Source organism: Spea bombifrons, chromosome 1 (assembly GCF_027358695.1).
Source record: "Spea bombifrons isolate aSpeBom1 chromosome 1, aSpeBom1.2.pri, whole genome shotgun sequence".
Classification (NCBI taxonomy): domain Eukaryota; kingdom Metazoa; phylum Chordata; class Amphibia; order Anura; family Pelobatidae; genus Spea; species Spea bombifrons.
Window position 1 is genome coordinate 62,224,089 of NC_071087.1, and position 18,728 is coordinate 62,242,816.

Below are 18,728 nucleotides of genomic sequence, written 5' to 3' on the forward strand. Positions count from 1 at the left end.
TTGTAGGTTTTTAATTGCTTTATATTTTACTAATGACATTGTGATTAGTGAGCTGGGCTCCATTGATTTGCATGGTTGAATGGAGTATCTGTATTTAACCTGCAGGGAGAGACCCTCTTGGGAACGTCTGAGAGACAACATCTCGCCATTGGCACTTGACGGAATGCCTCGATATCTAGGCATTCCAGCAAAAGAGTTTGAGCATTTATAGCAGGCAGGCGATACTGTATATGGCACACATCGAGGCATTACAGAAACACGTTTCACCAAAGAAAGCAACCTGGCATGTCATTGGTCTTTAAGGGGTAAAAATATGATCTTCATCTTGTTCATATTGGGTTGGAACAAGGCTAATCACTTCAAAAAAGCTAACTGGAGTCAGGAGTCCAATTAATGAAAAAGGATTTGAGGTGTGGTTAAGAGATACTGTGTCATAAATAAAAAATAAAAACAACATTTTGGGTTTGCTATTCTCAAGAAGTATCTTTCTGATGTGAACCATGCCTCACAAAAAAATCTCAGAAGACCTACAGCCAAGAATTGTTGATTTGTATAAGGCTGAGAAGGGTTACGAAGTAATATCAAAGAGTTTACATATTCACCAGGCCACAGTTGTTTAGAAATGGAGACAATTTAGTACCGTAGCTACTTTACCTAGAAGCGGGCGTCCTGCCAAGAAAAAATAACCCTAGAGTACAGCTAAAAGTTTGAATGAATGATTGGAACTGGTTAACATTTCTGTTTATGATTCTACCATATGCAAAACATTGAACAGGCATTGATTTCATGGTATGACGCCACAGAGGAAGCTGCTGCTTTTGACATCACGGTTTGCCTGAAGTTTGCCAAAGAATGCGTTGACACTACACAACGCTACTGGGAAAATGTTTTTTGAACTAATGAAACTAAGGTTGAATTGTTAGGGAAGAACATGCAGCATTGCATATGGGGGAAAACATCATCCCAATGGTGAATGGAGCATCGTGATTTAGGGCTGCTATGATACCAGGGCCTGGACAGCTTTCCATCATCAAGGGACAATGGATTTCCAAGGTTACTAAAGTATCATACAGGATAATGTCAAGCTGCTCCAGCTAAAGCTCAGTAGAAGTTGTGTAATGCAGCAGGACAATGACCATAAGCATCAAAGTAAATCTACTACAGAATGTTTTCAAGAAAAGAAAATCCACCTTTTTGAGTTTAGACCTAAACCCATTAGATATTCTGTGGAATGACCTCTAGAGAGGTCTGCAGCTACTGGGAGCGCTTGTTTGAGTTATTGTTGCCAAAAGGAGGTTCAACCAGTTATTAAATCCAAGGGATCACTTACCTTGTCCACCAGCACCGTGAATGCTAAATGTGTGTGTTTAATAATTACATGAAATATTATCATTGTTTGTGTGATACTAGTTAAAGCACATTGTGTTTGTCTATATGTAGATCAGATCACATTTTATGAAGAATTAATGCAGGAAACAAACACCAAAGTGTTTACTTACATTTTATTGTCACTGTGTATACATGCTGTAGCTGTAGACATTGTGCTTTGTCCGTATGTAATTGAAAAGCACATTAGTTGTGTGTGGGAAGCTTGCGCTGCTGCTGCTGCTGACCATGTATTACCTGTGATTTTCTTACATACCATTGTGTTTTATTTTGTGTGCTTGAGGGTTAGTGTCACTGCATTTATTGTATCTACATAACATGTGTAGGAGGGAGGTAGAGGCACATCTCTGTATATACTGTGTATATCTGTGGGGTTGTCTTTTATACAATGAAGACTGAGCCAAGAAGAAAAGCGATTTGTATTTACATTTCTCCAGAGTGCATGCAGGCTCCCTCCATTACATTTCATCTCTTTCTACTGTTTTTACTTTGTTTACTTTCTCCCTTTTCTTGTCTCAGCTTTCTTGTTTCCAATACTTTCTCGTCTCTTGTTCATCTAGTATCTCTTTCTCTCACCTCATTCTTCCCTTCATATTCCTCTGCTCTAATCGGCATTATCTCATGTAAAAATCAAGGCAGCCTCTCAGCAATGACAATCCACTATTCCCTGTAACCTTTTTGCCCCCACTTTCCTAATTCTTTGTCTTTCTCCTCTCATCTTGTCCTTTGTGTATTCTGCTCTCTTCTTTGATTTCTGAGTTTCAATGAACCCCGCATCTTATACCTCTTGATAATAGGAAGTTGCATAAATAAAAACCTAAGCAAAGCTACATATTGTGGAAAATTATGCAGACTTCTTCACATGCTACTTATTCCATAAGCCATTTTTTCTTACGCCCTTTATTTTATCTCTAAACCAATCTCTTACTTGTATCCCCCCCATTTTGTATGCCTTGTTTTTTTTACTGCTGTATATTCTCTCTTTCTCTCTCTTCCTTCTACCCTCACTTTGCCTTAGGTCTTAACAGATATATCAATGTTAATCTAGAGCTCACTTTTATTCCATGTTACAGTTAAAAGAGCGTGGAGTGGAGATGTTAACATTTCTTCTAGTGTTTATGGCCAGCAAGCACAGTTGATATGAAATATTTGCTGGTATAAAAATATGTAACATTTCTTGTATTCATTATTTTGTTACCCAGTTTAGACAGGGTCAGATTTTACAATATGGACAATTTAACCAACTCCCAAAGACACTGACTTGGTAGTCTGCACTACCATGATGTTTTATATATATATATACTAATGTTCAAAAGTTTGGGTGACTTAAAATGTTCAATGTTTTTGGAAAAAAAAAGCAAATTTTATCCACCTAAATGGTGGTAAATGGTAAATGACTATTGTAGCTGTGAATGGCTGTTTTTTTATGGAATATCTTCATAGGTGTACAGAGGCCCAGTTACAGCCACCATCACTCCTGTCTATTCGTGTTCCTCAAGGTTCAGTTCTTGGGCCTCTGATATTCTCCATCTCACTTCTTCCCTTGGACAATGTATTTCTTCCTTTGGTTTCTAGTACCACCTATATGCAGATGATACCCTAATCCAGGCCCGGGCTGGCCATCGGGCACACCAGACGGCCCAGGGCCGGATTGACGTAGGGGCTGATGGAGCTGCAGCTCCAGGCCCCTACCTTAAAATAGGCTCAGTCAGGACCGGACTGACTGGGCGTATGCGGCCGCATTAACGCAGGGCATAATGGGCACCTGCCCCTTAAGCCCGCAGCAACTGCGACCGGGTCCGCCACTCTAGGGAGCCGGGCAGCCCCAACCAGGGCCGTCCTTAGGGGTGTGCGGCCGCAGGGCTTAAATGAAAACATCGGGGGTTTTTTGTTTGTTTACTTTATTTAGCATCCTTCATGTTAAATAAAGTTTGTTTAACTTTATTTAAAGTCTGTCCGCCGCCGGCACTGAGAGAACATGATGGTTTCTCTGGTGCCCGTGCACCGCGAGCGGCAGTCCGCTCGCCGACCACGGGACCGGAGAGGGAAGTTTCGGGTGCCCGTGATCCGTGAGCAGACCCCCTCCCGCGGCCAACGGGTCCCGAGGACGTGACACCTGCAGCTATGTTATCTCTTCCCACCCCCGTATTCAAACAGCTTCAACACATTATCGGAACCAGATCAACTCATCCCCATCCGAGCCGTCCCCTCCTATTGTCTTATTTCCCCTTCAGCCACTGACTAGATTGTAAGCTCACAAGAGCAGGGCCCTCGTCTCCTTTGCACCAGTTTGTTATTGTATGTGTTTCTAAATAATTCTACTGACTGTAAAAGCGCTGCAGAATCTGCCTGCGCTTTATAAATAAATGTAATGTGCAACAATCATCCTCTTTTTACATACACTATGTGCCGAGAAGTAATGTTATTTCTGGGTGTGCAGTGTCAGTGAGGGAGGATGATAGGATTGCTGCTCTGTGGGATAGGTGTGGGCCCATCAGAACACCGGGGTCCTGGACCAATTAGCGCAGGGCACCTCAGAATACAGCTCTGCATGCTCCGCTGTTAATCTGCCTCTGTACGTGTCTTCAGATTCCATTTTATATTGTTTATCATCAGTGTAGAAATATTTATTACCAGCAGTTGTATATCATTTTCCATTATTGTCCTCAAACAATGAATCATCATTATTGATAACGGGAGTTTCATTATGTGTGGATAAAATCTCATTATATGTCCCAGTGTGATTATTACCTTTATATTGATACTAATCATCCATTTCCAAAGGTTTTCCATAACTGTTAAGTATTGTTGTCTATGGCCATTGTTTGGTTGATCAATATAAAGATTCTTGGTGCCATTATAAAAGTGTAATTAATCACAATTTATGCTCAGACAATTCCACACATTTTTTCCATTAAATCTGAAAGTGACGAGGCTGTGCAAAACATTCAGTAAGAGAATTGAAGTAACCCCATTGCCGTACAGATTCATATCTGATCTGCACATTTTTCAGTCAACTGAACTTGAAAAATGTCTACTGGACCAGAAATTCAGATCAGAAGTTTTATTATTATTAAAAAGCCAGGGGAGATTTTCTAAAACAAATGTACCAGGTTACTTCATGCATAATAAAGACTAAGGAGCAAACAACCCTTTCTCTGGTTTCCAGGAAGCAATACTAGGTCCTTCAATGGCAATCCTTATCAGGTTTTCTGAAAAGCCATAAAGTAGCAGCAGGACATGGTCTGGAACTTGAAATCCAGCATGCAAGTCCCACAAAATGCCCCAGTAATATTGCAATTCCACGTGTATCTTTTGACAAGTAGGGTTCCTTAGGAGAACAGTGTTAATTTTCACAGTGATGTGCCAGATTGATCTTAGATCCTTTTCGTGCCAACCTGGTAAGGGTTGCAGTGGAGAGCATCACTGTGTCTTCCTGCAAAGGTAGCACTTTATGCTGAAGATGGAATATTGTATTCCTTAGTGTTTTGTATTGGCAGGGATATCCCTTGGGCAACGCACAAAAGATTAGGCTGCCTGTAGGTCAGCATCACTGACCTTTGCTGATAGAAACGATGTGACAGCCTGATTAATAAGTAATGTATTTAGATGCCCAAACTTCCCGTTTTGCATTCTTTCCTTGCATTGTCATCGCAAGGGGCATCTATCACAGTAACAGATGGCGTCTCTGATAACCCGTGCCACTGATCACCCATAATGTGGTAGCTGTGTAATCGGGAGATTACTGAGAAATATATAAAATTAAAAACATTTAAATTTAAAAATGCAATGCAAACTAAATATTTAAATTCATAATATATTTCAACTACTGTGATGTCATCATGATATCATCAGGAATACCCTCTTATGGTTATGAGAGATCATTGGGGTCTGCAAAAGTGACCTAAGGAGAGTTCTAAATAAATAAAGGCTCCAGGCACTCAAGGGTTCCAGCTCAGGCAGATTTATTAAAGGAAGACAGCAACAACGTTTCGAACTCACAATGAGGTCTTTATCAAGTTGGGGTTCTAGTCAGGGTTCTAGCCAGGGTTCTAGTTCTAGTCATGTTACACTAACTTTAGAACGTAAAGCAGTAGCAGCAGTAAATATTTAAATAAAATAAATAGTGTCATGTGTAAAGGAGTATTTTGGTGTTTTAAGCGCAGTTATCTGTTTTGTTTTTGGCTAAACAAAAGTCTCTGGGCACAAGTTCCTATGGTAAGCAAAAAAGTTCAATTGTGCTACATATAAATTCAGTTTACATATTATTTATGATTGGATTCAATTAAGTAATGCAAAGACATAATGATCACGATCACATAAGAAATGTATAATTGATCATTGTCATGGCAGATTATTGACATTATAGACTTAAAAACATTTGTATGTGTAAAAGTAGCGGAAGGCTCAAAGATAGAAGTTTCTGTGTTAAAAGTAGGGGATGGCTAAAAGGTAGAAGTTTCTGTATTCCTGATTACAAGCCAAAAACACTTATATTAGACTGCATACATTTGATTTTAACCTGGAAATTGTATATGTCTTGTGATGTCATTATATTCATGTTGAGATTAACTCCATTACAAAAGATATTTTGTATCATTTTTGTAGTCTCGTAAACTATGGATTTCAGCAGCTTTGTGTAGCATAGTGTTTTATTACCAGAATATTGAAATACAACATAAATTAAATAAAGTACCAGTGGCTAGAAGTGCTTGCCATCATTATAGAGCACAGCACGATCATTATAAATGTAGAGATTCAGCGTCACATTAAGCTGTTTTCATTATCAACATATACCGTATGCATTTGTTACAATTATGTAGCACAGTGTGCTACATACTTAAAACTAAAAGCTTGCGCTAGGTGACATCATTATCATTATATTGATAAGTCAGCAATTTTCTGTGTTAGGATATGACGAAAAAAAAGTTTCAAGAATCCTGTCAGCCATGGAATAACCTGCAGGCCTTTCCACATTTGAATCCCCGTAGCCTATTGCAGGGGCGAGTCACTCTGCAGTTCTCTGCCCAAACTGAAGGTCACCCAATGTCACCCAGTCTGGCGTGAAGAAAAAGCGGCAGCAGAATCGCTAAATGCTTTCATAATGAGGCAGTCCGTTATCTGCAGGAGCTCAGCCTCCTGTTTCCTCTTACTCGGTACAGCTGGGTGTTTTCATCCATTTCAAATGAGCTCTCCACCTTAGGAGACACAATGCATACACAATATTAAAGATAATGTGGAGTGTATAGTTGATGTTACTACACAATGAAATTAAAGAATTACTGGTTTCCTTGATCATGAATTGTAATGCGATTTTATTAAAACTATTTTTAATATTTAAAAGGAGCACAAGAAAGTTGTCTGCACTGACCTTGAGCCTGGTGAGCAGCAGCATGACAGGTGAGCTGAAGATGGCATGGAAGAACTGATGAAGATGTGCCCTGTTGTGGCTTTTATTGGGGTAAAGTTGCCCTATAACAAAGGCTGTAAAGGTATAAAGTTATGCCTGCTGGCTTTTAGGCAATTGGTTTATTGTTTGTTGGTAAATTGGCCTGTTTTATCCAAAAGTTTGTGTTTTATTTAATAAGTTCGGTTTTTGTCCCTTACAACCTCATGCTGTATTGGTGAGGAGAGTCTGAGGAAGTTAGTGGGCTATAGTCAGATGATTAACTGAAGCTTATAGGGGCTCAGAGATAACATAATTTGTGTTACTTTTAGAGGTCCCCTAACTCCATTTGGGCTTACCTACTGCCGTGTTATGGAGTCAAACTCATGGGAGTATCAATCAGAGTTGTGTTGTTCATAGACTTAATATCTCTTCAGCAGTTCTGTCATTTTTTTACACACCTTTTCCACTTTTTATTACTATCAGCGCCTATTTTTGTTTCACTTGCCAAGTATAACCAGCAACAATTATGATCAAGACAAAATTTTGTGAATAGTTGTGTCACTTGGCCTTGCTTCCACTTCGAAGGTATAGCTTTTTGGCTGCAAGTCTTCCATAAAGACCACTTCTGACCAGACTCCTCCAGTCAGTAGATCGGTATGCCAAGGTCCCACTGTTTTCTGCCAACGCTCAGCTGATGTCACTGCTGGACATCTTTTTTTTTTTGGGCTGACCCTACACATTGCCTGTTGGGCTGATTCAAAATAGCTTGGACTGAACATCTGGAAACCACCTGCCTTGAAATGTCTGCCTGGGAGAGACCTTGTTGATGCAGTATAACTACCTTGTGTCTTGCTGTGCCCACTCTTGCCACGGCGTAGCACTTTTGACTTTAAACTGTCTTCAGCAACTGCACATTGTTAGTAAGCTTGGCTGTTCCTAACCCAGTTTTATCCAGATGTTCTTGTTTCAGTTAATGGATGTGTTTCAGTCTACATATTAAATTGATGATCATTAGCACCTGTATGATATAATTATGTAATCATACATCCAACTATACCTCACTTTGTGTAAATGCAGCTTGAAGAATGAATGCTGTTTTGAAGGCAAAGGGTGGTTATGCCAAATATCGATTTGATTTAGAATTTTCATCTGTTCACTCACTCAAGGATTAATAAACTTGCACACGTTTTTAACACAATGGTTAGTGGCCTGGAATGTAAAAACGTTGTTTCTAAATACATCTGTTCTCCTAATTATATCAAAGCCTGTGTACATCTCTTCAGTGTGGCTAAGCTCATTGCAGAGGGGGTAATTAGCGGATGCTGAAGTCATCAAAGAATACTTTGGGAAATGTATTTTTAATTTGTAATATAGCACCAACTTACACAGTGGTCTCCAGAAAGTATTCAGCATTTCTCCAATATTTTAATGAAATACTAAAAAAAAAAATAGTGTTTTATTGTGAATAAAAGTGGAGAAAGGAATAGAAACACAATTAACATGTGCCAAAAAAAAACAGGGAGGGAGTCATCATTCCAAATGGGTAATGAGCAAAAAGCCAAATGCCAGTTCAGAAAAAAAATGCAGTTCAGAATATAGTTTGAAGATGGACATTTTTACTATATGGACATGGAAAAGTGTTGCAGATTATTGTGTAGAAGGGAACAGCTCATACAAAATAATATTATGGAATACAGCAGTACAGAAGTAGCGGTCAGTTTTGAAAACAGTTTAGACTCGTATACATCCCGCATTATACCTGTATCACGTTAACCAGTTGTGTTGATATTGGAGTGTCCGTGGTGCTGAAATGTAATGTGAAGTTAATGCCTGACTATATTCTACTTGTCTCACTATGTATTTCATAAGAACAATGGAAGCGGGGATGTAGACACAAATAGTAAGTGAATTTAAACATGCATGGGGTAAGGTTTGAATCTTAAAAGCAGGCAGACTAGATTGGCCAAATGGTTCTTATCTGTTTCAATGTTTCTAGGTGAAATAAGGGATAAACAAGCCTTTTGTTAGAGTAAAGGAGAGGGGGGGGTGTGAAGCTAAAAGATGAAATAAAACAAGACAATTGGGAAAATTGGATAAGGGGAGAGTAAAGAGAATGCAAGTGGAAGCTCGAAATGGCTTGAAATGGAAAACAATAGGGAAGAATGTAGAGGGATAATGGGTATGATGAGAGGGAGGGCTAAAGAGGAAGTCACTGACTGAGATGCATGCTGCAGCTCAACATTGTGCGAGCAGCAAGGGAAGAGAGCAGTGTGACTGGGAGGAGGGACAAGGAACGGACAGACCGGGACATAGAGCCAAAAGACTGAGGCACGGACATCCAGGGAAACGAGGACTGCGTCTGAGCAGGATGATAAGGAGGGAGAGGAACGGGCGGGAGAAGAAGCAACCACAGTGAGTGCAGTTGCAGCAAGTGTATGTGTGAAGGAGTGGGTGCTCTACAAGCAAAGCAAGCTAAATGGTTGGATGGAAACACAGTGACGGAGCTATGTGCATGTGAGTTTTCTACAGGAATGGCAGGGAAGGCTGCAGTATTGAACTGGGGAGCATTGAGCATGTGCTGGGAGAGTATGAGGTGAGGGGTTAGCACTGCAACAGCAGGAAGTACCAAGGAACAGTGGTATGTATACATCATATATCTCTTTGAGAATTGAGGGTTAACCGCCTGCCAACAGTTGCTTGTTATTCATGATCTTTATCCACTCTTAAGCTTCCCTGTTGCCTTATATTAGTGCTCCACTACAGCAGGCACAATAGAATACTAGAGAACTGTTACACCAAATACATCTTGATGTTCAAAAATCTTCATAACTAAGTCATTGCTTGTTGATTTTGTTATCTGTTTGGGTGGTGTATACGTGATATGAATATTTGGATGCCCTTTGAAGCATAATGTGTTTAGAATTGTTGCATTGTTGGCGTTAATGGCCAAGTATCTGCAGTTTTAGTTTGTTGTGTTGTTTTCACATAAGAGCATTTACACAAAAATTTGGACACAAATGGTGACCAGTTTGTCTTCATCTATCCAGCCCATCACTCGCGTAAAAAATATACATTTGATTTGCCTAAGTAACGCAAAACATTAATGTATTCTGCCAATTACTATTTGTCACGCTGGAAGACGTCTTTTTATCTTAGTATTTAAATCACACTGTCAAAATAAGAAGAGATAGGACAGCAAGTCACAACATAAACATTACATTCTGTTCTGGGCATCACTAGTTTCTCATTCAAAAAAATCACAGTGCAAGCAGAAATATGGTATTACGCCTCAAATCATTTTACTACAGCAAAGACATTGCTATTACTGCATGCCAGCGCATACAAAGCAATTCTGACCTTAAAGTAGCTTATGCTTCCATTGATTTACCCAATAGCCTAATAAATCCATACACACAATTTTATATTATTGTAATAATGGCAAAAGGATGAAATAAAACAAGACAATTGGGAAATTGGGTAAGGGGAGAGTAAAGAGAGTGCAAGTGCAAGCTCGAAATGGCTTGAAAAGGAAAACAATAATAATTATGTAATAATGGCACAATGCACACAGATACAGTATTTACCACAACCCACTATGTCACTTCCAGTATTTACAGCTATTGAGTGATACTCTACTGATAACAGTATTCTGTTCACATTCTGTCTGGTAATAACAGTATATCACACAGTCTGCAAAAAAACACTGACAACCCACCAATAACAGTATTTCACTGACAATAAGCCTTACACTATAACGCTTACAGTTTCAGCAGCCTATACAACTGATCTGGTTTATCACATTTCCCCAATAACAACACATAATACTCATACTGCACACATATGAAAGCACAACATATAATTAGAGACATTTTTTCAGCCCCATGTACTATAACCAGCATATTACACACGAACACTGCCTATACAAAATATACCTTAAGATGACAGAATGCAAGATTTGTGGCTAGAAGAACCCAGTTACCCACATGTCAGTTAACATGATTACAAAGCAGTGGAGAAACAAAGTAGAACATATTCAAGCACAGGCGATACAAGCAAACATAGATCTGCAGAGGAGGATCTAGCTGGGCTAGCAGTGGTTTCGAAGCTGCACTCTAAGACACCATCATTAAAATCAACTGCTAGCCCTCCTTTTCAGATCAACATGTTTAAGTTAGTGTAAGTCTGATGTTGTAGCCTTACACTTATTAGCCTTGGAGAGATAGTCATAGGGTTAAACAGCTTGGATAATATTACATACTGCCCAAAGCATGGTAACCTAAGATGGACTGAATGCAAGAATCTCCCATAGAATGTACATATGATTAGCAATAAACATTATGAGAGGCAAGACATGGTTGAAGGTCTAATGTCCAAGGCAATATTTAGGTGCACCTGTCATGAAAACATGAGACGGCTGCATATTTAAGAGCGCATCAACTAATATGTTCATAAAATTAGCAGATGTATAGATCAAATCTCAATGGAGCTAAAAGTTTTGATCTTATGTGTGAATGCCATCTGTACACATAGATAAGCTACAGCTACACTATAGTGGGGTGAGTATGCAGCCTAGCACTTTCACAAAGTACTCTTTGATCCCAGACAACCAGTGTGTGTGGCTGTCCACAATCCATTCGGAGAGCATGTATTGTAGAGTATAGTGTGGATGCATAAAGATGCACGCACAGCCCATCGACTATCATAAGAATTACTCTCTATTTAGTAGCTACTAACTGTAGAAAGTGTGGAAAGAGATATTCCCAGCTCTTGATTAATTGATCTGGGTGTGCACCGACTATACCATCTTCTCTGATTTTGGAACACTTGGATACTACCTAACCCTTTTGTTTAACCCAGTCCTTGATATAGCACTGCCCACGTTGTACATTATGTATTATTATTATTATTATTATTATTATCTTTTATTTATATAGCGCAAACAGTTTACGCAGCGCTAAATACAATACATAAATTCAAGGGATATGACAAGAATTGACAGACTAAGACAAACCGATACATTTGGTGGAGAGAGCCCTGCTCGCAAGCTTACAATCTAGACGTACAATGTAGTACGTCTTATGCAAAAAAAATAGAGGCTTGTATGTTCATTTAGGAAAATACATGTTAAAAGCACAGTTTTTTGTATGTTGTATTATAGCGCAGTTTACCACAGGCATTCCAGCATACTTTTTTACTCAATGTTTTCTTTAATAATTATAGAATCTTTAAAATGCATTATTGGTTGCTGTCTAAAAACCCTGAATTGTCCCAGATAGGCTTTTTGTGAACATGACCAAAATTCTAAATGCGCCACAATCCGCTAAACCAGCTGCATATTTTTTTCATAATGAAACCCAACACTTTAAGAATAGGTTTTTTACAAATGGTGCAATGTCTCAAATTTGAATGAATGCACGAATATTACTTAAAGTAAAATACATGCCAGCTTTAAATACTGCTATGTCTGAGTGAAATACAAAAACAACCCACAAAATGGTTTGTCATGCTGCTTCGAATTTAAAATAAACAATATACATAAAATCTATACAATGGGAAGTATAATAAGTATCCTGATAAACAACAACCATGTCTGTAATTGTGCAATTTACCAGCAGGGGAAAAAATGCCATACCACTTTATACCTTGGAAATCTAAAAGTCGGCGTACAAGTCATCTTGTCTTAGAAGTTTAGGTACAATAATGTAATAATGTAATCCAAAAATATTGACGGTAATCCATAGAAGCACAATACACTTTAAAAAAGTATCATATTATTAATATACATTATATATATATAGATATATATATATGTGTGTATATATGTGTATATATATATATATATATATATATATATATATATATACTAATGGGCTTTAGGTTGCTGTTGATAATGCAGTGGGAAAAGGTAGCAAACAAAAGACAGACAAATAGCCTGCAGATGTACAAAGCAGTATTATTATTATTATTATTAGCATGCAAGCTCTACTGCCAATGCCCCTAAAATAATTCAGTCCAATTTAACTAGATAAAATGTAACATTTATTCTTAGAAGGATGGCTTAGAATTATAAGAAACATTCAAATAATGTGATTGTATATAAATGTTAATACATGAATTGAAAGGAAAAAAGCCTAGCTATTGGCATAGAACACATTTTTTTTGTAACACTGTAAACATTAGCGAAATAGAACCCTAACCATGTTTAGGATGCCTGTAAGGGAAGATTGTGTCTTGCTTATCGTTTACAGAACGTAGCAAACAGCAATATGCATTTTTGGTTATTTTGTTTTACTTTCACACGCATATCAGTGTTTGTGATAGGTTGCCTAAAATGTCTAATGGCAAAATCATGTATCCCTACGGTGTGAAGTCCTACAAAAAATAGTAGGCGATCTGGGATTACAAAAAATAATAGGAAATGCTAGGGTCCATATTAAAGAAGGCAGTTCTTGTACAAAGTGTCATTTTTGCTACATTGAAGTTTTCCTTAAAATTGTTTCAGCTTAGCCTTAATTTTCCTTACAGCTCAGTGTTATAGATGCATTAAAAAATACCGGTATATCTTTTTATTTATAATTGATGAATGACATTCTCTCATCTTATTTGATTGGCGGGCTACCTCCAAACCACATAAAAGACAGATAAAAATAGAATATGTTTTACAGGCCTCAGTGACAACATGCATGTAAGACTCCATTCACTGTGGAGGGGAACACTGCTTGTGACCCAGGGGGTAAGTAATTATCACAATGGAATCATTTTACTGCTCATGAATAATAGTATGGACATCAGATAGAAACATCCAATTGTGCTTGCTGTTTATACCTAATTATGACTGCCTGAGGCAATCAGGAATAAAAAGTAGACAGTTTGCGTACTGTCGTTAATGATGCAAGGACTGTCACATTTGTGCAGTCCAAACAACAGAATTGGTGAAGATCCAAAAGATGGGCAAAAAATAGAACGTTTATAACTGATGTAATGCCAGGGCACCAGCTCCCGGCCTCTTGCTTTCTGTACTTTTGAAAGCTCAGGGGGTTCAATCAGATGACAGAGACACTTGCATTAATAGATGAATCTAGAAAATAAAACAAACATGCCGTGCTATTGCCGACAACAGAACAAATACATTTTGATTTCCTAGAGACGCCACTGGGCATTGACCCACCTCGCATTTGGCCACAGTCCCCAATGGTCATTCAAGGGTTGTAAGGGATTCTTTGATGGAATGGTACTGTGAAAGTGGCTGTTGAGAGGAGAGAATAAAGAACCTGGAGCATAGGGTGCTTAGGGAGCGAATGGGGGCTATCACCTGATCTTGAATTTTCAGAGGACTGCATATCACATTCACATAGTTTGGCAAGGGCATGAGACTTTTATCCTAATCCCTTTTACCACGCAAATAGATAAAAAGCTATATCCATTTCTAAATTCAATCTTGTAGCAACCTCTCTTATAACAGTATTGGAAAAAGTGTTGTTCTTGTTGATGCGCCAGTCTTTATTTCTGGATTTATATTTACTGTAATTATGTCTATTCTTTACATTGTGAATTTGCGTAAACATAGTTAACCTTAATAACATCATACAAAATCGTGGAGATTGAGATTTTATTTAGGGTCAACTGGAGGTACCTACTTGGTACGGGCCTTTTTTGTAATGATCCAATGTTTGTTACATACAGTAACATTTTGTGGTTATTTAGTATAAGGAACAATCTTGTTCAGGGGGAGAGTGTTCATAGAAGGCAGGTTAACGCGTGTCTGTATACTAATTATTTCATAGGTACCAGGGATAATGGCTTTGCATCCTACCTGCATTTACTCTAAAGCATCTTAATAATAGCTAATATAACCACTTTAATTTGGGAAAGGGTAGCCTAAATACCTCTCCTTGTTCTTTAAAAGCAGCTCAATCATTCTTATAATCCTAATATTTAATCCTGCAGCAGTAGTATTTCTGACCCTGTAGATTAAAAAAAAAATTGCAAATAAGAAAGCTTACAAAGTATTCAATTTTATAAGTCCCTTACTCATCCTATGTCTGTCTCTGTAGAGTATTTAACTGCCCGTGTTTTGGTACAGGGTACACTGTGAGGGCAAGTATAAGGTTTCAGCCTCTTTCGTGTATTACATGATCTCCTATTTCTTCTTGGCTGTCCACACAATACGGCAGAGGGACCAGAGTGACTGCATCTGTTTGCCATGAATAATTTCATTCACGTTTCCCTCACCGAGCCCTTTGCGAAACAGCCAAGAGTTAGGTTACTAGCTGGCTGTTAGCCTTCCGTATGGAATACAAGTCAAATAACAGAGTACCTTCGCTGTTTATTAAATATAACATGCATTGCTTTTTTTTCCTTTTCTTTTTAACCCCGATATTCACGATTACTAATCCCTAGCCTCTAGAACCTTTTCAACTCCTACCTAACCCTATCTAATACATTTTCCACTAACTAACCACTCACCACACCAACTAAAACAAATTAAAAAAATGAACCCCTTAGGGTTTTTCATTAAAAAATAAAAAATAAAAAAATCTTAATAAACCTGGGACTTTGGATACAGGGAAGCACTGTTTCTTACAGTTCTCTGTCTCTCCAAATCAAGAGAAGAGAGACAGAGAACAGAGACAAAAGTGGAGCTTGAAAGCATTGTCTTTGTCATCTAACCTTACTCATACATTTTATTTGCTGTAGAAGCAATCACACGCGCAGAAATGCAGGGACAGACTCTAGACTGACCGCTCAGGTCATAGAGCGGTCAGCAACAACAGTGGTCACATTGATTGTCGTGATGTGGGAGCTCTTTTAACTAATGACATTCCAGGTAGCCACAGATCATATAACGCAAACCAGTTAAAGATAGCTTTCCAGTTAGTCATTGTTTACCTGTTGAAAAGCGCTTTTGAGACTATGGCTCCAACAGCTGGAGAGCCATGGCAGGGAAATCCACCCTGCTTAACATTGAAGTGGCATTGAGCCTCTCTCTTCGGAGGCACCAGTTCAGCTACAACAGCTGTTCCTTGCTTTTCCGAATTAGTGTGATATTTTCAGACCATTCTGTAATATAACACAACAGTATGTGTCTCTATTGACAGGAAAACCAGGGCATCTGCATGTGGTTACAAGGGATATGTAACACATATCAAATCGACACATCAATCGAATAAAAACAGGCTGTGGTCTTTTATTTAGCATTATACATAACAATACAAACAAATGTAACCAAAACATCAACCAACAATATTGAAATGGATGTGGAAGTCTCTTTTAGGACATAGCCACATGGGAAATACCCTAGGACATTTTTAAGTGAAACATAAAATGCATGGAAAAAAATAAATCTGCTTTCCCTACTCCAGAGCTGCAGCTCACAGCCCTCTGCATGGTCTGTTTGTCGAGCCATTTTTGGCTGCTTCAGTCAGTGCCAGGATAGTGCTCCCATTTAAATGGGAGTGCGTTCTGCACATGCAAACAGAGCATACTAAGAGCTGAACTAAGAGATTTTAAGAGAAGGGCATAGGCACAGGGGTAAGCACTTAGAAGAACCCTTGCTGTCTTCCCACAGCCTCCTACTGGACTAAACAAAGAGACTACTCACCGCAATCGCTGGTTTACTGGCAATTGTGTCCCTTCAGGAACAGGGGCCAAGGCTTCTTTGGTTTCCACATGAGTGTGGAGACCAGCCCCACCCCTCCCCTGTTGCCCGATCACTCCATTAAGAGTGATCGTGCAGTGTTGATCCCTTCAACGACACCATCGCTGCATTGCAGGAGTTAATATTTGTCCCAACAAGCTTGTGGGGACTGAATATCACTATCTCAATATGCCCCTAACTATACTGAGCTGTCTAGTTTTTGGAAATATATAGTTTTAGGGGGTTAAAATGAAATATGGGACCTCTAGCATGTCTCAAATGAGACCTGGACCCAACAAACTGATCTGTAAAACATTTTATGTTTGAAAACTGTAATGGGCATGTTCCAATTTTGAACCTGCAGTGCCGAAGAGACATGCCCTATACATGGGGTATTCCTTTACTTGGGGGGGGTCTGAATACAAATCACAAGGTGTTTTAGTAATTTCAAGTACCTAGGGAAACAAAATTACTGAAATACTGTGTTTGAATAGAATGTTTGTTAAAAATGAACAAAAATGACATTTTACTGCAATGTTTAGGACAGATTGGTGTTAAAATGGTTAAATAAAATGTGTTAAAATGCCCCTAGTAAAATACTTTGGGATGTCAACTTTCAAAAAAACTATACTTTTGTGTAGCAGTTTTTCTTTTTCTGGCCGCTATTGGGGCGCAACACCCAGCATACCACATTTAAACAAAATCTTGTTTAGAATCAGCGATGCTTGTTTAGAATCAGCGATCAATCATAGTTAACCCTATAAGTGCCAAAATAAATGAAACAGGACAAATACCTAAATACACTTTTGGAGGTTTTTTTTTACCATTTGCACAGGTTAAATTTCGTTTTTATAGCTGAAACTGTGAAAATGTTTCCTTTTTTCCTAACCCCCCCCCATATTTAGATATACTTAATGATGGTTTATATATATATATATATATATATATATTTTATTATTATTTCAAAAGAAAGCCCTACTGTGCTGAAAAAAGCAATATATAATGTGTGGGGTGCACTAAATGAGTTAGTGGGCAATCAGAGTTGAATAAAGTCATAGCAAAAGCACAAAAACTGCTCTGGTCATTTAATGCAAACATGGTAAAAAAAAAACGGTCCTGAAGGGGTTAATAAAATGCAATGGAAAACATAATTTTGGGGCGTTTGTCATCTGTTTCTTTTGTCTATCCTCTTTCTCATGCTGAGATTCTTCCATGTATGTCCTTGCCTCTTGTTGCCTCTTGTTCTGTGAAATGACCCTGCTCTCTCTATCTTGTTAGTTGTCTGTTATTAGAAACCTTGTCTGTGTATTGATTACATGTGCTGATTTCAGGACACCATTTGCATTAGGATACAGTTACCTAGACAAGTAGTAATCTTTAACCCTTTGCTCTAAACAGGTGCTCCTCACACTTACATAAAGTTAGTTTCCACAAAAAGATGCTATACATTCTGATATGGACATTTCCTAGGGATAACTTACACTGATAAACCTATTTCCTTTTCTGAAGATTTGATTTTCTTGAAGTAATGAACAATCATACAACATATAATCAACTATATTAGCAACATAAAGCAGGGGTGGGCTTCCAGCATTCTGCTTCTAGGGACACGCTGAACCAAGTGGCCCAGAAATAAAGCAGGTAAGGCCAAAACACAGATAGCGCTCTCTATGTGCACCCAGTCCTGTCAAATATAGTTCATATTAAAAGTTTATTTTTTATCATTTACCAAAATTGCACAGTTAATGAATAGAAGAAAAATGTAAATCAATATTTGGTGTGATTGCAGTCAGGTGGAATCACAATCATTAACTGAAACTGAAACTGAAACTAACAAGGTGAGGTTGCTAAAGACAAATTAATTGCCAAAATGCCAAAATTCATACACCTTGGCAACAAGACACACAGTAGTTATACTGCATCAGCAGGCAGACATTTCAAGGCAGGGGTTTCCAGATGTTCTCTCCAAGCTCTTTTGAAGAAGCACAAATAAATTATTAATGTTGATAACCGTAGACGCAGTGGTTGGCCAAGGAAACTTAGTGCAGCAGATGAAATCATGTGATCATGCTTGCTTCCCTTCATGAGATCATGCTTGCTTCCCTTTGCAGCGCCATCAGCTCAGCATTGGAGGAAAACTGTAGGACCCTGTTATACCCATCTACTGCCCAGAGAAGTCTGGTCAGAAGTGGTCTTGACTTGTGGCAAAAAGCCATACCTGTGACTTGGAAACATCAGCTATCATCAACATTTTAAACCATGAGTTCTTTTTATCATTTTTCTTTCTTATTAGATTATGTTTAATAAAGGCTAAGT

The 18,728-nt window shown here is 38.4% G+C and overlaps 1 long non-coding RNA gene across 1 annotated transcript; it reads left to right on the forward strand.

The window, feature by feature from the left end:
- The first annotated feature begins 9,064 nt into the window (after positions 1-9,064).
- Positions 9,065-13,739, forward strand: LOC128490540 (uncharacterized). The gene is made up of 2 exons (XR_008353960.1): positions 9,065-9,187; positions 13,441-13,739. It is a non-coding gene; the product is annotated as an uncharacterized LOC128490540 (long non-coding RNA).
- The last annotated feature ends 4,989 nt before the right edge of the window (positions 13,740-18,728 follow it).